The 23840-nt window shown below is 42.7% G+C and overlaps 1 long non-coding RNA gene across 1 annotated transcript; it reads left to right on the top strand.

Moving 5' to 3' along the window:
* Nucleotides 1-785: 785 nt before the first annotated feature.
* LOC115834676 lies at nucleotides 786-7667 on the top strand. Its single transcript, XR_004029560.1, has 3 exons — nucleotides 786-1016; nucleotides 1435-1534; nucleotides 3785-7667. It is a non-coding gene; the product is annotated as an uncharacterized LOC115834676 (long non-coding RNA).
* The last annotated feature ends 16173 nt before the right edge of the window (nucleotides 7668-23840 follow it).

Raw genomic sequence — 23840 nt, 5'->3', positions numbered from 1 at the left:
GTAGCCAAAACTTACATATGATTCTTTTACCACACTGGTCGGGGGTGGGGGCTTCATACCCCTGACCTCTACATTGTTCAAGGATCAACTATACACGCAAAAATGATTCATGTCTCTTAACAAACATTTATTCCTTATTTATATGTTTTTTGAGACAGGGTCTTGGTCTGTCACCCAGGCTGGACTGCAGCCTGGGCTCATGCAATCCTCTTGCCTCAGCCTCCCAAGTAGCTGAGACCACAGGCATGTACCACCACACCCAGCTAATTTATTTATGTATTTATTTTTGTAGAGACAGGGTCTCACTATGTTGCCTAGCTGGTCCCAAACTCCTGGGCTCAAGCAATCCTTTCACTTCAGCCTCCCAAAGTGTTGGCAGTACAGGCATGAGGCACCACGCCTGGCCCCTTAACAGACATTTAACATGATTTTCAGACAGTTCGTACCTCTTCATCTACAGCAAGGCTTAACAGAATTTCAATATAAAACTTTCTGTGAAGCTTAGAATAGGTGCAGGAATGTTCAGAGTTCATGTTCTAGTTCCCACTGAGAAAAGCATATGCACCAATATGTTTCCCCACCAAGCATACGCTGGGGTCCACCTGAAAGTCATACAATTCTTTGGCCTTCTGGGCTGATTATCAAATGGTCTTCATCTAAGGCCACTTAACAGCCAGTACTAAGGTGCAGACATTGCAGAACTTTGACAATAACCAGTCATTCTTTCTGAACAAAAAACAAATTTCTTTGCTTACGTGATAATATTTCAGAGTCTGCGTCAAAGTCTTACATTCAGAGAAACACCACAGTTCTGGCACCAGTAATGAAGGCGCCATCTGGCCCCTCTTGGGCTCCTTGGCTTGAATTCCTGGGGTCATTGTTACACTTGGCACTCCCTAGGCGAAGGAGAACAATAAGAGGCAGGTAAAGCTGGAGCCCGTAACAGGAAGAAACGTGAGCATTGAAAACCCTCCCTTTGGATGAACTGACCACAGCTGGACAACACCAGTGCCAGGGTATGTGGAAGGTGGGGACATCGGAAATCTGGTCATTGTCGTGCAGTAGGGGAACTGCAGTGTTTATATAAAGATTTCTCTGATTGTGTATGCTCTTGATGGATGATTCTTGGCCTATGTGGAAATTCTATGAGCTATATTTAAAGGGGCAACTCTTTTCCCAGTAGGGGAAGCAGAGAATAAATTTCTGGGAGAAAGTAAGAGGCAGAAAGGATATCTCTGGGAATAAATTGCTTTGCAGAAGCTAGGTCCTCAGGAACAGGGTTTCTACAAATAATTGATCTAGTGCCCCAGTAATTAGCTACAGAAAAAACTGCTATAGAGGATGGCATTCCACATCCCCCTACTTTGAGGTCTAGTTTTTAGGTGACACTTCTATTTTCCCTGAACCCTGTAAACCCACCGTTTTCTTTGACAGCCAGGGTTCCAAGCACTGCAGAGATGAAGCACCTTCTTCCAGCAGCTCCTGGAGTTCTCAGAAGCCAGAGTGGACTTGTTCCTCCATTTTATTTGATGAGGTTTGTATGCATTCCGGATCCTGCCTGAGTGGTTTCTGGTGTGGACTCAGGGGCCACAGGCAAAAGTAATAAAAAGCAGATTCCATCTGCTGTGACTCTGGGGTAAGCAGCCACAGGATTAAAAGGACCCTGCTCATTCAAATGCCAGCCAGGGAATTGGGCACCATTGAGAGGTGCCACCCCTGCCACCTGACATGGCTACTTCTGGAATCAAAGAATTGGCAAAAAGAAAATTCCCTATCTGAGGAAACCAGTTCTGTAACATGGGCCACAAATTAAATGTTTCTCAGCCTTGGTGGTCTAATTTTATTTAGGAGATCATATGTCCATTTCCTTCCTCCTTGCTCATTGACTGGGTTTATAAAACAATTGTTTCTATGCAGTCATCATCCCGGTGGGGCAGGGAGGGGAAGGCTTGCCACAGCTGTAGCAATAGTCAAGGCTGGTAAACAGGTCAGAAGAACAAAGAATGGGAATATATCCCTATGGAGCGTCCAGGATATGCGGGGCTAGCACTTCATGAGAATGATGTCATTGAATCCTCAGCCAATCTCCCTCAAACCAGGCACAAATTCAAGGACACTCAGGAATAAGGACTGGGGATACAGAATTCCAGTTCCCTTTTTGGATGGAAAGAAAATACACACCTTTGCCAAATTTACTGTAAAAGCAGTGATCAGTTCCTGAATTCTCAGAAATCTATAATGGAGCAGGAGGTATTTAGGAGGAAAAACAAAAATTTGCAGACGTTCATGCAAAAAAGTTCCTTAAGCCCTGTTTTGTGGGTGTGGGTCAAACTACGGTGTGTTACTCTGACAATGGTGACTTTTCCTGCTGTTTGCTGATAGTGCTTTAAAAGCAGAAAAGGATGGCAAATACTCGTAAAGCATGAACTGAAATAAAAATAATGCATCTTAAGTGTTTAGGATGTACCCTGCACAACCCTAAGCATGTGACACTGCTAACACATCTAACTTTCACAACAACCCGATGAGATAAGTACTATCAGGAATCCTATTTTATAGAGGAGGACACTGAGGCATAGAGAAGATTATCCAGCCTCCAAAGCTCATAAGGCCAATAAGTGCAATAGCCAGGATTCAAACCCAGTCTGACTCGAGGGTAACTGCTCTTAATAACTACACTATTTCTTTTCTTTTTTTAAAATTATACTTTAGGTTCTAGGGTACATGTGCACAACCGGCAGGTTTGTTACATATGTATACATGTGCCATGTTGGTGTGCTGCACCCATTAACTCGTCATTTACATTAGGTATATCTCCTAATGCTATCCCTCCCCCCTCACTCCACCCCACGACAGGCCCCAGTGTGTGATGTTCCCCACCCTGTGTCCAAGTGTTCTCATTGCTCAATTCCAATCCATGAGTGAGAACATGCGGTGTTTGGTTTTCTGTCCTTGGGACAGTTTGCTCAGAATGATGGTTTCCAGTTTCATCCATGTCACGACAAAGGACATGAACTCATCCTTTTTTATGGCTGCATAGTATTCCATAGTGTATATGTGCCACATTTTCTTAATCCAGTATATCATTGATGGACATCTGGGTTGGTTCCAAGTCTTTGCTATTGTGAATAGTGCCGCAATAACTTAAACAAATTTACAAGAAAAAAATCAAACAACCCCATCAAAAAATGGGCAAAGGATATGAACAGACACTTCTCAAAAGAAGACATTTATGCAGCCAACAGGCACATGAAAAAATGCTCATCATCACTGGCCATCAGAGAAATGCAAATCAAAACCACAATTAGGTACCATCTCACACCAGTTAGAATGGTGATCATTAAAAAGTCAGGAAACAACAGGTGCTGGAGAGGATGTGGAGAAATAGGAACACTTTTACACTGTTGGTGAGAGTGTAAACTAGTTCAACCATTATGGAAGACAGTGTGGTGATTCTTCAAGGATCTAGAACTAGAAATACCATTTGACCCAGCCATCCCATTACTGGGTATATACCCAAAGAATTACAAATCATGCTGCTTTAAGACAATAACTACACTATTTTGACCCTGGACCTAACTAAGGAATTACACCATAAAGAAATACAGAGCTCACTCTACAGGTCAAAGAGAATGAGCAAAGACAGATTCTGCCTGATTCACCTTCCCTTGTCAGGGCCAAGAAAACCTACAGTGACTGCTGTCAGCACCAGGTGACATGTGAGACATATGTCTAATTAAAACAAAACATATCTTTTAAACTCAGCACACAATTCTCTTCACAGAGTTCTAAATACAGTTGGGCAAGGCTTCGGATTTTAGTGGGAGATGGCCAGAGGCGAAGCAACGATAAAAGCAGCTGAATAGGCAAGTGTGTGGTCTGCTTTCCATTTCTATTGGAGTTCCTATTTTATTTATGTATTTATTTATTATGTATTTTTTTTTATTTTATTTATATTCCTTATTTATTTATTTATTTATTCTCTATTTTTGGCTTAACAACAGGAACGCGCTTGGCGATTTCCTTTTTTAAGAACTACAGGAGACACTCCTGAGGTCACGTATTTGATTAATGTTGAGATGTTTGCTCAGCCTCCCTTATCAAGGGGAGGGCACCTGTGTGGGGTGTGGAGCATACTTTGCAGATGCCAAGCGCCCAGCAGCACCCAACGGTGTCTCTCAAGACGTGATCCAGAGACAGAGGCTCATTCCCCCACCATGGCACCCCAATCCCGGGAGTCTGGGCCTGCCTGGGTGCGGGTGATAGGCAGCCAGCCCACAGAGGGACAGGCAAAGTATAGCCAGAGGAATTTGAATGCATCCCCATTCCACCACCCTTGTAATATGGAATGATCTCCCCATCTTTCCTTCCTGAGCTGGGAGGTGGGTTCGAGTGAGCACTGCCAGATACTATGGTAGGGCATACTCAGAGAAGGCCGGTGGGGAGAGGCTGGATTTTTCATTTCTTTCTTGTCTTTCTTTTCTTTCTTGTCCTAGCTCTCCCTCTCTGAGCTAGGTGCAAGCTCCTGACATAGGAAGCGATCCCTCCTTGCCACAGATAACCTATGTAGCCAGGTGCTGCCAAGCAGCTTCCACCTGGAGGAGGGCAGCTGCTCTGAGCATGACCAGTAGCTGTGGATGGCATTGTCAAGGCATCTGGAGGAAGCTGCAGCCCCACAAAGCCCCTGACCCCTCTGCCTTTCCCTCTGCTGGATCCTCTTCCTCCCTCTTTCCCTGCTGTCTCCTGTAGAGAACTTTCTACCAGTCCACACACCAACCTAGGTGCAGCCCCCCTGCCTGACTCCCTCCCTGACTATCATAACCATGGCCAGCAGTATCTCCACATCTCTGCCCAGATCCCCCTGGGAAGGCTTATCCCAGGCCCCAGGTTTGGGGCAATGCCCAGTGGCATTGGATGGGGTCCCCCTTGAAAAGAAGCACAGAAAGACTGAGCCATCAACATAGTCCCTTCCACCACCTGCCACTGTCCCCAAAATTCCCCACACCAGAAGTGTTTAGACTGTCTAAGGACAATACTATCTAGGGTTTGAGGACCACCCCACAGCAAAAACACTAGAAAGCTAGCTCCAAAATGCAAATCCCAGGCCATGCCCCTCACCTCCTGAGGCAGCATCCCTGGGTATAGATCTCAGAAATCTGCAGTTTTAGTACAAAGGCCCCCTAAACTTAGAGAAACAGCCTGAATTCACATGGGCACACCTTACCTGAGCAGGCAATACAGTGACAAGGGTGGGAACAGAGAGGACGAGACCTGATACTGGGAAGGCCTGACAGAGGGAAGGAAGGAAAGCACTCAGGCTAAGGGCTCTGGGAAACCCACTCTTCCCCCTAGGGAGCTGCTGTTCCCTGAGGGGCCTGGGGGGCCTCTTCCTGAAGCCCCAGCTATTCAAATTACACCTTTTCTTATTAGGACATCAGGAGGTGTTGCCCCTTAGCTTTCCATTCTAACCTCCTCAATATAGGGGACTTGCTGGTGTCGAGGACAGAGCGGAGGCCTCAAGGGTATGTGCAGTCTAGGTGGCCTTGGTGGAGGGGCAGCACTCTACATTTGGGAGGGGACTTCTTGCTGAACTCCTTCCAGTGGGTCAAATGGGGTAGACTGAGGGAGAGGTGTGGGAGGTGATAAAGAACCAGGTAGGGACTGGATGGATCCGGGGAGTTCACAGGGCTGCCTCGGAGGCAGAGGGCACCGAGACAGAGAAGACCCTGGGGGGCACCAAAGCGATCCCTGCAGTCTATGAGTGTAGGATCAGAGAGGGTTAAGGGCCAGAAGCCCCTGTGTGTTTAGGACTGTGGCACCATGGGTGCATCCCCTGAGAAGCAAAGCTCAGGCAGGAGCAGCAGTGGGCAAAGAGCCTGGTGGTGCAGGTGCAGGCCCTGTAGAGGAGACAGTGACAACACCCAGCCCAGGCCGGCTCTCTCTGCCTGTCCCCTGAGTCCCCTGGCACCTCTCCACATCTGCTCAGCCCTCCCAGCTAACCTAGCACTTGTAGATGGTTGATATGATTTGGATCTGTGTCCTCAAATCTCATGTTGAATTGTAATCCCCAGCGTTGGAGGTGGGGCCTGGTGGGAGGTGATTTGATCATGGGGGTGAATCCTTCATGAATGGCTTAGCTTTATCCCCTTAATGCTGTTCTTGTGATAGTGAGTGAATTCTTGCAATATCTGGTTGTTTAAAAGTGTGTAGCACTTCCCCCCGACCCTCTTTTGTTCCTATTCCAACTGTGTGAAGTGCTCACTCCCCCTTTGCCTTCCGCTATAACTGTAAGTTTCCTGAGGCCGTCCCAGAAGCGGAGCAGGTGTCAGCATCATGCTTTCTGTATAGCCTGAGGAACTAGAAGCCAATTAAACCTCATTTCTTTAAAAATTACCCAGTCTGAGATATTTCTTTTCTTTTCTTTGAGACAGGGTCTGGCTCTGTCACCCAGGCTAGCATAGTGGCATGATCACAGCTTGCTGCAACCTCTGCCTCCAAGGCTCAAGTGATCCTCCCACCTCAGCCTCACAAGTCACTGGGACCACAGGCACGTACCACCACACCCAGCTAGTGTTTGCATTGTTTGTAGAGACAGGGTTTCACCATGTTGCACAGGCTGGTCTCAAACTCCTGAGCTCATTCGATTCTCCTGTCTTGGCCTCCCAAAGTGCTGGGATTACAGGTTTGAGCCACTGCACCCATCCTAGGTATTTCTCTATATCAGTGCAAGACAAACTAATACAAAGGTGAATCCATCTGCAGATCCAGACTCCACAGGAAGCCAGCAAGTGTGATCGCGGGCTCTGCTGCATTTCGGGGCGGTTCTATACTTGGCATGTGCATGCTTTCCTCCGCCTAGCATATTAGCTTGCTGGGGCTACTAGAACAAAGTACCACAAACTGAGTGGCTTAATACAACTGAAATGCATTCTCTCACACTTCTAGTGGCCAAAGTGCAAGATCAAAGTTTTGGCAGGGTTGGCTCCTTCTGGACACTCAGAGGGAGAGTCTGCCCTGTGTCTCTCCCCTGGCTTCTCCTGGTTGCTGGCAACCCTTGGCATTTTTTGCTTATAAATGTATCCCTCTTATCTCAGCCTCTACTGTCACGTGACCTTCTTCCCTGTGCATCTGTCTCTTGTCCTCTTCTTCTAAGGACAGCAGTCATATTGGATTAAGGGCCCAGCCACTCCAGTATGACCTCCGCTTAACTTGATGGCATTCAAAGCCATCAAGTTTGGAAACAAGGTCACATTCCCAGGGACCGGAGGCTAGGACTTGAAGATATCTTTTGGGAGGAGACACCTGCAACATTTGGATTGGAGAAGACTCAGTGACCTTCTGGGATGTCATTTACCCTCCCTGGGCTACAGCTTCCTTGTTTGTAGAGGAAGAGGTTAAATTAAACAATCTCTTCCAGGTCTCATGGTCTTCGAATCTGTTTTCTCCTCTGCTGTTTTCTCGGCTTCCTTCTCCCGATGGAAATAGGGGGCCAATGTATTTCCCCTGCCTCCCCTCCCTCTCAGGCCTGCTTTCAAGTCTTAGAGCTGGCAAGGGCTCTGTGCAATATTCCAGGTCCTACCCTCAATTTCTGGTGGAACAACAGAATAAGCGGTCTCTGCGTGCACACAAATCCCTTCAGCTCCGTCTGGGCCCGGCAACAGCAGACCAACCAGCCCATCACACACCTTTCTGCAGGCCCCTTCCCCACCCGGCCTCTTTCTCTACTCCTTTTGTTTATTTTTTATTCGCCAGTCTCTCATCTCTTACCTACACAGTCAAGTTTCCAGCCTCTCTTTCCACCCATTGTTCAGCCATCAGTCAGCCTAAACATTCTACTTTCTGCCTTTCTCCCCACAAGCAACTTTGTTTGCACAGAACACACGGAGCTTGACATGTTGTCTGCAGACTCTCTGTCCACAGGCTGCAGGTGTAGTGGAGCCCGCTCCAGACTGAGAGGCCCAGGTTTTTACCAGGCTGTGCTGCTGCCAGCCTGGTGTGACTACCCATCCCACCCCTTCGATACCTGTGCCTCAGTTTCTCCCATGGATAATGGAGTGGGACTCAATGGGAATAACAGACTCCAAGAACATGAATGGGGGTGAACAGGGACCACCAAACACGTCCTCTGCCCATCCCATGTCCGACCCACTCACCTCCCAAGTAACAGGCACAACTTCACCAAATCTGTGGCCCCCCAACTGGGTGGATAAGGCCAGGACTTGCTTCTGATTTGCACAGCACATCTCCCCAGCACTGGAATAAAAGCTACTCAGGATGGCCCTGGAGATAAGGTTTTCAGAGCTCTAGGGATCCAGACCCAAAACTGCAGGACCTCTAAGGAAGCACAGATTCCTGCACTGAAGGCAGAGCACTGGCCATGTATTTTGACTCTAAATATTAGGAGGAATTCTGTGAGCTGTTTCGTAAGCTGCACCAAGGTAATGCTGTGTCATGGAAACCAGTGCAGGCAAGATTTCTAGGGAGAGGCAGTGTTTACCCTTGTTACAGGGACTAGAGGTCAGCAAAAGCGGAAGCCCCTCAAGAGCGTGCGCAGAGCCACAGAGGTAAGCTGGCAAGTCCCAACCAGTCTCCAGCAAATTTGGCCATGAAATGAGGAATCCCTGGGACCTCGTTTTCCTTGGCCATGTCCCTTGCTGGGCACCTAAATGCGTGATCTCATTTCAGCTTCATGATTCTTGAAGGCATCATTATCAATGTTTTTGTTGCTGTTTTAACTGTGGGGTGGGCGGGGGGAGGGAGAGGGGAAATCACGTTCCCAGAGACGTATAGCTAAAGAGAAAGTGAAGATTTGAGCCTGACACCAGCCATGCTTTTCCTGACATTTCTGGCAGTGTGAAAGGAAGGACAGCAATATGGTTGTCTTGAAGGGGTAACAAGTTTCAGCAAATAATTTTGCTTATATCTTAGGAGAGAGGCATGGATGTTTGCTGGGAGGGAAAGGAGCTACTAGCAAGGGGAAGAGGAAAGACTCCAAGACCAAGAGGAGGGCTCTTCTCTCCCAGAGTTAAGGAGAAAAGGATGGGAGGGAGGTAAGGGTCAGAAATCTCTCTTTATTTGGAATGGTTTGCACAGAGGCTCACACTCGGAGCTTCCCTCTGCCTCAGACAGGCCTCTTCTCTAACAGGTGTAATGCAGTGATGTTTTCCTTTGGCTTCCTTGCTGAGTCATGACTAGATTTGCCTGGGAAAGCTCAGATATTACTGGTTCAGTGTTCCTTCCTTTTTCCTCCTTACCACCAGCCTTCAACACTCCATATGACACCTTCAATAGGAAGGGAGGAAGATCAATAACATGGAAACAGAGAGAAGCACCTGGACCAATTTTGGTATTAAAAAACCTGGAAAAAGCATTACATGTTTGTTTTTAATTTTTCTGCCCTCAGAGTGAATCTTGGTCATCGTTACAGAACTGCAGAGCTCCAAGATGAAACCTTTTATTTCTAAGGCTCCTGCATGGAGTGTGAGAAGCTGGCTGATATTGCTAGCTCCACTTCAAAGGTAAAGAAACTGAGTCAGGCAGAGAGAACACCAGATCTGTCTGAGCTCAGTGGAGGCAACCAGTCAGAGACTCGACTGAATAACAGCCTCAGAAAAAGGATGCAGGGCCGGGCGCGGTGGCTCACGCTTGTAATCCTAGCACTTTGGGAGGCCGAGGCGGGTGGATCACGAGGTCAGGAGATCGAGACCACGGTGAAACCCTGTCTCTACTAAAAATACAAAAAATTAGCCGGGCGTGGTGGCGGGCGCCTGTAGTCCCAGCTACTCGGAGAGGCTGAGGCAGGAGAATGGCGTGAACCCGGGAGGCGGAGCTTGCAGTGAGCCGAGATTGCGCCACCGCACTCCAGCCTGGGCGACAGAGCGAGACTCCGTCTCAAAAAAAAAAAAAAAGAAAAAGGATGCAGTTTAGTCTTCCAGCTACGGGCTAAGGTGTCTTATTTTTTCTAGAGTAATAAAAATCAGAATTTTAAAGTATATTCCCTTACCCTGGAGGGCTCAAGAACTCTTTCTTCTTGCTTTTTATGACTCTGATTTTACCTGTAGAAGTAAGTGGCACTATAAATCCCAAACAGCTTCCGACCTGCTGTTCTTCCCTAGTGAGGCTTGAAGTGATTACTATATATGGTTTCAGGCTCTGCAAAATGACAGGAAACTTAGGGAGTTTGCTTTCTTCTCAGATTTACCAGGAAGACAGGGTAATTTAAATGGCATTTCATTATCTCAAAAGAGATGACAATAAATATATTCTCTTACTGAGAATAGACAAGTAATTTCTATTATTGGAGATCTTTCCGTGGGAATTAGAGTAAAACTTCCAAGTTCAAACATGTTGCCTTTCCTTATTAGAAAATCTTGTACTAAATTGTCACTTTTTAAAACCAGTCACAGTTGAAACTCATCTCTTCCTTAACAATGGGTGGAGGTAGAGAAGAGAGGAATTCAGAGTCCCACAGACCCTAATGCCCATGAAGCCCCCCTCATGCTTGACCACTTTAGAGGCTGTCCCCACTGCCAGATGGGAAGAAACTGGTTGACAATCTGCAAGTTGTCTTAAAGAGGACAGCACCTGCTCCAGGCCCCAAGTTATTAAGAAGTACACATTAAACCAGAATCTCATTACAGCTGTCAGAATTATAATGATTGACAGCTGGAAAATCTTATTATGCATTTCCACAGGATTGCAGCAAAGCTTTGATTAGCATTTAGGCATTCATATTTGCCGAAGCAGCATTTTTATTTGCTCTTAAATAATTTTTTATAACACTCAGACCCAGCACTGAAATGCTATAGTGTACTGATTAGGAGGCTGGTGCCACACAAAACCAAGATGGGCTTTGTTTTGTTTCTCCTCAATATCATCCTGGCTAGCATGACTCTGGTTTTCCATCTCTTGGATAAAGAAGCAGCTGAACAGAAGTTATTCAGCTTGTGATTTGCACCAGGAGATGACACAGACTTGCTCTTGACCTCTAAAAAGCACTTCCGAATTCTTATGTGTAATAGAAATGAACAGCACAGAGGATGGTTTTAAGATAAATAAATCAAAGTGCCATCTGAATTTACAACCAAGAAGGGGCATGTCTATACATTATACTAAATAAAACCCCATGGTTACAAGAAAATAAGCATATGGCCAGTAAAGGTATTTTCATATAATCTCGGCTTAATATTTAAAGTCATTGGTAACTAATGGTGAAAAATGAGATTTTTTTTTCCCAAAACTACTCCTTTTGGCAGAGAATATGGTACTATTGTATCAAAAAGGCTCTGAGCTCCACTTATTGCCATAGTTTTTGGAAATAGTAATTGTGTTGGTTTTTAGCTATTGATTCCCAGATCCAAATCCACTATTCCATACTGTGCTTTATGATTCTGGCACTGGGATGCCATAAATGTCATTTCTCCTTTTTCTATGCTGCTAACTGATATAGAGAGTTTTATCTTCCTGATGCCTATTGCAAATAAAAAGAGATTTTTAAAATCCAATATTTGGAGTGTTTTATTCCCACCAAAACTCTTTCAAATGGGGCATTTTATGGAAATGGGATGTTTGATGAAGCTGCTAGGGTCAGGGACCAAACACTGAGTAGATGAGAATGCAGCAGCTCCCTCTGGGAAAGACCTGCTCATTCTACTAATCTCATGATAGGTAGGTAATCACAGAAAACTATTGCAAATCTCCAAGACTGCAGAAGACTATCTATTGCCTTAAATATGCTGGAAGTAAGTGGCACCACTGGGAGCTGTGGTGCTTGCAAGGCCCTGAGGTATCTCTCTGATGGTCTTAAATAACAGGGCATGATTGCTCAAGTTCCCCTCAAAAGCACCACATACCAGAGCCCTAGGCACCATTCCTACCCAGACTGGGGCAGTGAAAGAAGTCCTGGTGGATCAAATGGCTGAGGAGATATGACCCATTGGGAGCATCAAATCTCATCTCTAAATCCCTGAGCTGAATTTGATAATCTCCATGTTAGCAATTTTTAATATATTGACATTCACGATGGGTAACTCCTGAGACTTTCTCCTGAAATTCCACTATTCATAAATACTATTGATAATTGGCAGGCCACTATAGCATTTTCCCTGTAAAATAAAGGAGAACATGTGGAAACAGAGCCACACTAAGATGCAAATGCTAGTAAGCAACTTTGCATGTACGTGACTGACCTTCACTCCCCAGACTCTTAGGGCCAGAGATTCAGATCATGTCTCAGAAAATTAAACTCTTAAGTCATGGCGCTTCAAGGTCATTTGCTAGTGGTGCCCAAGAATAGGCTAGCAAATAGTCAAAGCCAGGAAAATTAAATCTACAAATGCCAAGGGTCTAGTCTGTATATTTACATTGGTTGGTCTATTTTGATTAAAATCTAGTAACTAAAGCTCATATAAAGTGAGAACAGAGCATGATGCATTGAAAATAGAATGAAATTTGGAGTTAAGTTTTACATGTAAGTCCTTGGGTATAGCATTTGGCCTCCCTAAGTCTTTGTTTCTTCCCAGTAATGTAGAGCCAAGAAATATCTACTTCTCCATATTGTTGTGAGGATAAATGCAACATTTTATGCTGAAACACTCTCCCACAAGGAGAATTTCAGAGCCCAGGAACCACTTTAGAGCTCTTGATAAGCCCCAAGCTAACATAGTGCCTGGCATATAACAGATGTTTAATAAATGTTTGTTTAATGAATGAATAAATGAATGAATGAATTCCATGATTTATTGAAAAGTCCTGACAGCATTGTTGTGTTATAAGAGCGTTTATATATATCTTAAAAGAGCCCATGTCAAAGGAGAAGCAACCTAGACACTGAAAGGATTTGGACAATTTAAAGTCTGAGATTGTGTTGTAATTCATTTAAATATGCTCTTTCTTCTGCAAAGCTTTAAGGACTTTCCAGGAATTATATCATTAATCATGAATCCTTCTGATAAGAAAAAATCATACCAGGTACAGCAGCTGCATGGCAGCTAAAGAAGCTGAAGAACAGCCTTCTTACCTTGATCGGCCATCTTGGACCCTGAGCCTTGTGGTGCTCAGAGATTGGCTGTTTCCAGAAATTAGGGATAAAGAATGGCAAAACATGTCTTTTGGCTATAAATAACCTAACCACATTTCCACTGGCAGGCCATATTCTCATTTCTTCTTCTCTCTTCTGGAGAACAGAAATGGATGTTATCCAATGACTCTTGGTTATACAGTTTGGCTGTGTCCCCACCCAAATTTCATCCCCAATTGTAATCTGAATTGTAATCCCCACATGCTGAGGGAGGGACCTGAGTTTAGGTGATTGGATCAGGGGGGTGGTTTCCCCCATGCTATTCTCCTGATAGTGAGTTCCTACAAGATCTAGTTGTTTAATAAGTGTCTGGCACTTCCCCCTTCTCTCTCTCTCTCTTTCTGTCTCCCCCACCTGCTGCCATGTAAGACGTGCCTGCTTCCCCTTTGCCTTCTGCCGTGATTGTAAGTTTTCTGAGGCCTCCCCATCCAGGCAGAACTGTGAGTCAATTAAACCTCTTTCCTTTATAAATTACCCAGTCTCAGATATTCTTTATAACAGTGTTAAAATGGACTAATACACTTGGTATGGTATAGCCTGATGGTAAAATTTGCTCAGTAAATATCACTGGAGGCTCTGGATCCTCTGTAAAGCAGCCTCAGTATTGAGATAAAATAGGGCAGGGAGATCATTTGACCAATACCCACTCAATCCTCTTATTAACCTCCATGGTCTCAGAGCTGTGTGTCTAATGAAAACAAGACCCCACTGCTTAGATTGCTACTAGGGAAAGTGAAAAGGTGGGCTTGTTGCTGACTACCCCCTCTCCCCACCAGCTCTATTTCACTGCCACTGTGAATCCATTACAGGCCAGATGAATTGACCAAACACTATCAGTGAGAATGCCATTGCTTCCAGGAATCCAAAGATGCTTTTTATGTTGCTTAGAGCACTGGGCATTTCACTTAAATATTAGGCAAAGCTGTAAATAAAAATGCCTGTTTATATGTGACATTATTCCTTCTGAATTTCCTTACTGAGACAACAAGGATGACAACACCACTAAGTCCCTCGCAGCACCTTTATAAAGGGCAATCCAGTACCAATGCCAGCCAGAGATACTCAGAAGCACGAAATGTCACATCAAGGTGATTTGTTATTGGAAATAAAAAGTAGTAAGTAACCTGTGAAAAACTGCAGAAAAAGAGTCACATTTTTTTCTGACTGGTCAGAATGCAATCAGGGATGTCAAAAACAATAGTTTTGGGGTTATATCCTATAATCATGAGAGATTCTGCCAATGTTCAATGGTTCCTAATAATACATGAAATTATTAGGAACATAGGTGGTGAATTCACTTTGTAAAGCACATAAATGAATTATTAGTACCTTCCCACTCGGCATAGCTGGAGGCTCAAATAGAATGAGGAAGAATGAAAGAAAGGAAAGGAAAATTTAAGTAACTGCTGCAAGGGGCATAGTAGAGAAGTCCCCGGAAATCTTCATAGGTGCCCCTCTCCTGAGAATATAAAGGGCCATCTGACAGATGGAAGAAGAGGGTTCTGGGAGGGGTAGAGGGGAGCAATGGGAGGCACATTATCAAAGGTAGCTACCTCTTTGGAAAAGGAGCTCAGAGATTTACACAGGCAGAGGCAATAGAAGACCAAAAATATATATTTATGTTTAAATAACATCTGCTGCACCATCTTTTCAGGGCTTGCCCATCGATAACCATTTCCCCTGGGTTTTCTGGATCTGGACGCTTCTCTCAGCAATTAGGCAGACCAGTGACTGAAATCACCGGAGGGTGCCATGGAATCCCAGATCTGCCGTTTGCTAACTGTTGGCATCTCCTTGAACTTCATTTCTTCAATTGAAAATAAAAATGATGATAACTCCCTGGGGATACTATTAAGTTTCCAAGGAAGTAACTTATAGTTTGTGGCACTCAATTAAAAAGAAACACTATTGAATATGTGCTATATTATAGCAACCTGCTACTGCTATGGGCTGACAGCTGTCAGATGCTGTAACACACTTGGGGTCAGTGGGAAGATGGGTGGCCCAGAAGTGTTAAAAAATAGGAATTACTAGAATAGAATACTTATTAAAATACCCATGTAGCACCATAGTTATCACTCAACAGGTATTATTGTAACTTCCTCAATTACAATAAATGATTATTGTCAACTACAACTTTTTAGGATCACAGAATGGGTGACTCAATGGAGCAAAAAATCCATGGGCACACAAAAGCTCTGTCTCTCCTATAAAAATTCAGACCCAAATCTCACCAGTTTCATCTAGAATGGGCAAATAAAAGAAATATGCATAAGAAGACTCTGTCATCAATATGTTCATTACTTAATTAAATTATCTCAAAGACCTGTTTAGAAGCACTGGGAAAGTGCAGCAAGGATCTGATGAAATAATGGGAGAATAATTATGTTGAAAGCAGTAAGAAGCAGTGGGTATACTGGAACTCACATGGATACTGGACAGCTGGGAAGATGAGCTCCTAGTCAAGCCTTGCTCTTACTGTTTGTGTGACTGTAGGCAAGTTCCTTAACCTCACCAAGACTCAGTTTGTAATCTCTGTAGAATGGGCCCATTAATGCATACCCTGCAAAGCTGCAGGGAGAATTAAATAAAATGAGGCCCATCAAGTCCCTGGCTCATAAGTATTTGTTTTTCCTCCTCTTGAATTCCTCTTATAATAATATATCAGGTTTATACCATATCACCAATGATTAGCTTATTCCATTCATTAAAATATGGGCTAAAAATATGTATTCTTACTTAGGGACAATGTATATTATTATACAGCAGGTAATTCGTCCAAGAGAATTAAAGAGATCTGGCAATGGTCTCAACTGCCCTTCTATGACACAAGCTTCTGGTGGGCAAGGAGTGTGTTTTACTCATCTTTATACCCCCTAAGGTTTCAAACACAGTGCTGGTCACATAGCAGGCTCGATAAGTGTTTGTGGAAACTGATCCATTTGTCTCAAAATATTCACATGTTCTGTTCTATTAGTTCTGCAGGGCATTTCCAAAGTATATCATGGAGACCCTCAATCTTTATAAGACATGCTATGTTCAGTTATTCCCACCTTGAGTTTTTCAACCCTTGGGTTTCCAAAGGGATCTATGGAATTGAGAAATTTGAGAACCGTGATGTCATTTACTTATTCTTTTCATGTTTTATGTCCTCCCAGTTGAGCAAGGCAGTGAGTAGAGCCACCAGAAGTGTGATAGGATCCTAGATCTGCCATTTGCAACCTGTAATGTAGACAAGCAGCATCATTTCCTCAAACCTAAATTATTATGATGATGTTATCCAAACTTACTGAATCTAAACAAAAGAGCTGGATCTATTATCCCAGGGATAATTGTAGTAGTTTCTCCTTCTAATTGTATTAAGCTTCACAGAGCCATTTTTAACTATAAATGGAAAAGGTAGTTTCTACAAGTATCTGAAATGTTCCCTCCAACTCAACTCACAAAAGAATACTTTTTTATTCTCACTAGCTTTCCCAGACTTCTAAAATCGCCTGTACTACAGATTTATTCTCTTGGGGTTAAGGCATCACCCGTCTGCCATCCTCTCATTTAATATCAACCATTAGCTTCTTTGCTTATGAATTTAAAAATAAAAGGTTGGTTCCTCAAAAGATTAAACATAAAATTACCCTATGATCCAGCAATTCCACTCTTAGGCATATACCCAGATAATCGAAAGCAAGGATGCAAAAAGATACCCTTACACTAATGTTTATAGCAGCATTACTCATGGTAGTCAAAATGTGGAAGCAACTCAAGTGTCCATTGACAAACAAATGAATAAATAAACTGGTGTAGACATACAATGGAATATTACTCATTCATAAAAAGAAACTCTGATACATGCTACAATTCAGATGAACCTGGAAAACATAATATTAAGTGAAATAAACCAAATGCAAAAAGACAAATATTTTATGATCCCATTTATGTGAGATACATAGAATAGTCAAATTCATAGACAGAATGCAGAATGGTGTTGCCAGGGGCTAGGAGCAGGGGGGAATGGGGAGTTATTGTTTAGTGGGTACAGAGTTGAGAAGATGAAAAAGTTCTGGAAATCGTGGTGATAGTTGCAACACATTGTAAATGCATTTCATGCCACTGAATTGTATACTTTTAAATAGTTAAAACAGTAAATTTTCTATTATGTATATTTTACCAATGAAAAAAACAACAGGGGCTGGTCATGAGAACCCCCTCCACTTTCCATTGTATTCTAACTCTCTAGATAATTTATATACGGAAATTGCTCCTATGATGAAATTATTTTTGGTTGATTGGCTACAATGATTAATTTTCAAATCCTAATAGGAAAATAAAAGAAATGAATTCACTCACCAAGTTCACCTCAACCTTAAAAGGGGGGGGGTGAGAAATGAAGTCAGATGACCGAGACACTCATTCTTATCCTCAGAAACCACAGCTGTCAGAGAGTGCTTTAATTTATTCATTGATTGGCTGTGAAAACCACAGCTAAATGTCTGAGGTGCAACTTCTCACCCAGAAAGTTCAATTACATCATGTGAAGCAAAGTGAAGCAATTTTTTCTATTGAGGGGATGATGGCAAGGGGAATCTGGTTTAAAATGAATTTTGGAGCGTAAGCAGAATGTGGGGAGTGAGACTCAGACTGAAAAACTGAGAATGCCAGTGAACAACCACCTCATATCTGGAGGATGAAGGGGTTGTTTTATTTTGAAGGAAATTTCAGCAGTCAATAGAAATGAGATCCAAGGAATTCAACTAACCATGGAACCTGAGGTTTTACTGCCTGGATAATGCAGGCAACTGGTTGCTTGGGAGACTTCACACTGAATATTTCACAAATCCCATTTCAAAACATGTGTGTTAAGGTCACAATTTTGTGAAATGTCACACCTTCACTTCTTAGCACAAAGTTAAGAAGAGGTGGTTATTGGAAATAAAATAGGCCATAAATGGAAAGGAAAGTGAAAATTGCAGACTTCTGCCAATGTTTCATACAGAATAAAGCCTGTCCAAAGGAAAAAATATTTGCAATGTTTCCCGTTAACACACTGTATCAGAAATCTCTGCTTCTTGCTGAATTCTTATGTCCTAAATCACCTCTGTTAAGCTGGTTCCATCCCAACTCACTACTGGTTTTCTTCTCAATGAGTAATGTTAATTGGCCTCCTCTGAAAGTAAGGGGGATGCCTGCATTGATGAACAGCCTTATCTGTGGAGCACAGCCTCCCAGGACAGCCAGAAGAATTTGTAGTCTGTGCATTTGCAGCGTCAGCTGGGTTTTGCCTGGGCCTGACTCCTCCACTTCACACAGGGACATGTAAACAGCCTCACTTGCCGTCACTCACCTTCAAAGTTTCCCACAGCCCATTTTTTATGTCCACCTCCTTGCTCACGGACCATGCTGCAGTCCATTTGTTTTTTTTCCATAGGTTCTCTCCTTCTGAAGGCTGCACATATATTTTTGAACAGAAATGGCTCCATTTCCTTATTCTTGTTTTCTCTCTCTCGGCAACTTTTGCAATGGCTGCAGTGACAATGTTTATCTCGGGCCTCCCTGTTCGTAAAAAGAGGCCCCCGTTCCAGCCTGCTAAAAGCAGAGCCAAATCTCAACTTTCCCCACCTGATTTAGCCTTTTACGAGTTTTGGAACACAAGTTTGGAGTAAAAGAGAGTTGGGGCCAGGTGCAGTGACTCATGCCTGTAATCCCAGCATTCTGGGCGGCCAAGGTGGGCCAATCACTTGAGGTCAGAGGTTCGAGACCAGCCTGGCCAACATGGCAAAACCCCATCTCTACTAAAAATACAAAATAAATTAGCCAGGTGTGGTGGTGCACGCCTATAATCTCAGCTACTTGGGAGGCTGAGGCAGGAGAATCACTTAAACCTGGGAGACAGAGGTTTCAGTGAGCTGAGATCTCACCACCGGACTCCAGCCTGGGCAACAGAGCAAGACCCCGTCTCAAAAAAATAAAAAGGGTTATTTGGATTCCCATTCCATCGTTTACTACTTGCCTCTGTCAAGTACTTTAAACTCGCTATGCTTCAATATCCCTTTTCTATGAGATTAGTAAGACCTATCTCAAATAATTGTTGTAAGAATATAATAAAATGGCATATGTCAAACTGCCAAAACCAGCTTAATATCTAAATGGTAGTTCAACCTCCTTATCAGTGGAGGCCTGTTGGTACATTGCTTGCTCTGGCAATTATATGAAAGATTTTGTTATCATTTGGTTTTCCATTTTTTTCATTTTTAGTTGTTTAATTAAAGCCTTACATATCTCAAAAATATGTGTATGTGTAAGGTATGAAGAATAACAACATGATGACTCATTAACCAGTTTAAGAACAAGAGAGTAACTATTACCTCTGAAGCATCTTGAGTACCCTCATTTCAACCCCTCTCTCAGATAAACAATTATTTTTAATTTGAGAATCAACTCCCTCACTTCTTTGTTTATACTTTTAACTTCGTATTTGTATTCCTATGCAATATGTCTACTTTAGCCATTTAAAATATTACATAATTGTAATCATACTGTGAGTATTCATCTGAAGTTTGCTTTTTTCATTCAGTATTAGGTGTCATCCGCATTGCTGTGCGCAACTGTGATTCATTTGCTGCCACTGCTTTATAGTATTCTATCACATGAATATACCACAATTTCTTTAACCTTTCTACTGTCAATGGAAATGATATTTTCTCCCAGATTTTTGCTCTTACAGGGCTGTTATGAACAGTGTTATATGGGTCTTCCATTACACATACACACATACACACAAATTTCTCCAAGGGATATCCTCAGAATGGAATGGCTAGATTATTGGATATGCATCTTTTCAAATTCACTCTAAATATTGCTAATTATTTTCTAAGTAGTTATAAGAATTCACAAATCCACAAACGGTATACAAGCAGTATATGTTCGAGTTGTCCCACATTCTCATCAAAACTTAACCTTTGTCTTATCTAAGAAATCTTACAAGTTCATAAAAATATTTTCCTACTTTGTCTTCTAAAAGTTTAATGATTTTGTCTTCTACATATAAGTGTTTACTCCACCCAAAATGGATTGTTAGGTACTGCACATATATTTACAGGGTACATGAGATATTTTGATTCAGGTATACAATGCATAATAATCACACCAGGGTAAATGGGGTATCCATCACCTCAAGCACTTATCCTTTCTTTGTGTTGCAAACAATCCAATTATACTCTTTTAGTTATTCTAAAATGTACAATAAATTATTGTTGACTGTAGTCACTCTGTTGTACTATCAAATACTAGATTTTGTCCATTCTATCTAATTATATTGTTGTCATTGTCATAATTCTTGATACGTTTCTGGGAGAGCAAAGCACTCGACTTGTTCTTTGGCAGTGTGTCAGCTATTCTTGGTCCTCTGCTCTTTGGCATAAATTACCAAATCAGCTCATCTAGTTGAAACAAAAAAAAATACAAAACTTGTTGTTTTATGTAGAATTGCAATGTCAAAAGATAAATTTGGGAAGAATTGACTTCTTTGCTAACTTGTTCCTTTCCTCTCATTTAACAGTAAATTCTTCGCTAACTGGCATCTTCTTAAATGTGTTTCAATTGTTTAATAATTTTGCCCATAAAGATCTTGCTCTCCCTTTAAGAATTTTCTTCCTGGGGACTTCATATATTTATACTGCTATCATAAATGATATCCTTTATTAAATTATATTTTCTCAATGTTTATGGCTGATGTATAAAAATCTGTTAAGTTTTCGTATGTTGATTTTGTATCAGGCAATCTTTCTAAGCTCCAATTAATTATAATAATTTATTATAGATTCTTTTTGGGTTTTCAATGTATGTAACCATAACATCTGCATAAAAAGAAAATTGTGTCATTTCAAAATAGTGGTCTGACTAGGGCCTCCACCATTGTTTTCTTCCTGATTTAAAGGGAATACAACTGATGCTATTGTTCATAGATACTGTGTTTGTAAATTTACCTACTTGCTGAAACTTTTTCATGACCCAAAAATCAATACCCACAGCACCTTTGGGGTCGTTTGTGGACCTGGAAGCGTGCAGGGCAAGGGAAACATTTGTCATCTGACACACAAGTTCCCAGCTGAGGATGAACAAGGCCACACTCTGCCTTCCTGTTTCAGCTCTGGTATGGTAACCAAGTGATATGGTTTGGCTGTGTCCCCACCCAAATCTCATCTTGAATTGTATCTCCCATAATCCCCAAGTTCCTGGGAGGGACCCAGTGGGATGTAATTGAATCATGGGGGCAGGTATTTCCCATGTTGTTTTCATGATAGTGAATAAGTCTCAGGAGATCTGATGGTTTTCTAAAGGGCAGTTCCCCTGCACACACTCTATTACCTGTCACCATGTAAGACGTGCCCTTGCTCCTCCTTCATCTTCCACCATGATTGTGACGCCTCCCCAGCCATGTGGAACTGTGAGTCCATTAGACCTCTTTTTCTTTATAAATTACCCAGTCTTGGGTATTTCTTCATAGCAGTGTGAAAATGGACTAATACACCAAGTGTCCTTCTCGAGTTCTGCTTAATGCTGCATTTTTGGGTTTTTTGTTAGTGATTCTGCTGCTTAAAACGTTCCCCCACATGGGGTGCTGAAACACTGTCTGGTGTTCTCAGCGCAAGACACTGGGATGTGCCTCATGGAGAAAATACATGTGCTAGAGAAGCCTGGTTCAGGCTCACTTTTCTCTTTCTATTTCTGTGTAAATTATGTTTTCACAGGAACATGTCTATTTTATCTAAGTTTTCAATAGAGTACAATAAAGTTTTTCATTATATTTTCTTTTTTTTTTTTTTTGAGATGGAGTCTCACTCTGTCACCCAGGCCTGAGTGCAGTGATGCAATCTCAGCTAACTGCAGACTCCGCCTCCCTGGTTCAAGGGATTCTCCTCCCTCAGCCTCCTGAGTAGAGTAGCTAGGACTACAGGTACACATCACCATGCACAGCTAATTTTTGTATTTTTAGTAGAGGTGGGGTTTCACCATGTTGGCCAGGCTGGTCTTGAATTCCTGACCTCAGATGATCCACCTGCCTCATCCTCCCAAAGTGCTGGGATTACAGGAGTGAGTTACTGCACCCGGCCATATTTTCTGATTGGTTGATTGATTGATTGATTGATTGATTGATTGAAACAGGGTTTTGCTTTGTTGCCCAGGCTGGAGTGCAATGATGCGATCTCTGCAGCCATGACCTTCTGGGCTCAAGCTATCCTCTCGCCTCAGCCCCACACGTAGCTGGGACCGCCAGCACGTGCCACCACGCCCGGCTAATTTTTGTATTTTTTGTAGAGATGGGGTTCTGCCACGTTGCCCAAGCTTATTTCCGTGTATTTTAAATCTTTAAAGCATCTATTACGAGGTCTCCTTTCGTATTGCTAGCATTGTACTTGTGCCTATCTCATCTATCCTCCATCAATGTGGTGAGAGACCTTTTCGATTGTCTAATGAAGGACCCAGGAGCTCAACTTACCTGGCAATGCATGTAGCAGCGAATGAGCTGCTACTTTCTCAGTGAATGTTGCTATACCCCACCTCAGCTTCCCAGAGTACCCGGGCTCCTTCCCCAGCGGCCCAAATCCCACTTCTCCCAAGGTCAATGGATGCCAACTGCTGCTGTTCTCATATGACTTGTCATGCAGACTGCCTGCCCCTAAGTCCTCTATTTCCTGCACTCTCACTGTTTTTCTTACACTTGCAGTTACAAGACCCTAGAATAGCAGAGGTTCAGTATCTCCAGCCCAAGCATCACATGGTGTGCCAATTGCCTTCATCTCCCTGGCCATAACCAGTATTTCCAGCGGGTTTTCAGTGATAACTCCTTTGTAATCTTCTCTATTGTATGTTTTCTACTTTACTAGCATATACTCTTCTCTTTATCTTTTCCTTTCCTCTACTTTATTAGGGATTTATTCTGTTGATCTTTTCCTAATTCTTAGATTAGACACCCAGCTTATTAATTTTAGGTCTTTCTTCTAATAGAAGTGTTTAAAACTAAAAACTTTCCCTCCAAGTAACATGTTAAATGTATGACACAAGTTTTGATGTGTGATATAATTGCCATTCAATTCTATGTTCTTTTTTCAGTCAGCTGATCTTAAAATAAACAGATGATCCTGGGCTGTCTACACAGGCCCAATCACAAGGTCTTTAAAAGTGGAAGCGGGAGGTAGACAAAGAGAACCAGAGAGATGGCAGCATGGGAAAGATTCAGCCTGATGTTGCTGTCTCTGAAAGAGGAGGAAGTGGGCAGGAACTGTGGAATGTGGGCAGCCTCTGGTCGCTGGAAAAGGCAAGGAAATAGATTCTCTCTCAGAACCTCCAGAAAGGCACACAGCCCTGCCAATGTCCTGAGTTTAGTTCATTTTGGACTTTTGACCTTCAGAGATAATGAATTTGTGTTGTCATAAGCCACTAAATTTGTGATAATGTGTTACAGCAATCATAAGAAACTAAAATACCGTCTTATTTGCTGCTCTGTTTTGTCTGCCTGTTTCTTTCTCTCTGCTTTCTTGCTTTTCTTTTGAATGACAGTGTTTTAATCATTCCATTTTCTTCTGTTAGTTTGGGAGTTCTATATTCATTTAAATTCTTTTAGTGATTGCCAAAGACGTCTAAATTTATCTAAAGTCTAGATTGTTCACTGTCTTTACACTTCTAAGAATAATATAAGGAACTTAAAACCACCATCTATCTACTGCCTTTCTCCTGAATTCTGTGCTACTGTTGAGCATTATTTTAG

Source organism: Nomascus leucogenys, chromosome 4 (assembly GCF_006542625.1).
Source record: "Nomascus leucogenys isolate Asia chromosome 4, Asia_NLE_v1, whole genome shotgun sequence".
NCBI classification, from domain to species: domain Eukaryota; kingdom Metazoa; phylum Chordata; class Mammalia; order Primates; family Hylobatidae; genus Nomascus; species Nomascus leucogenys.
Note: the sequence above shows the minus strand (reverse complement) of the source record. Positions and strands in the feature narration are given on the sequence as shown.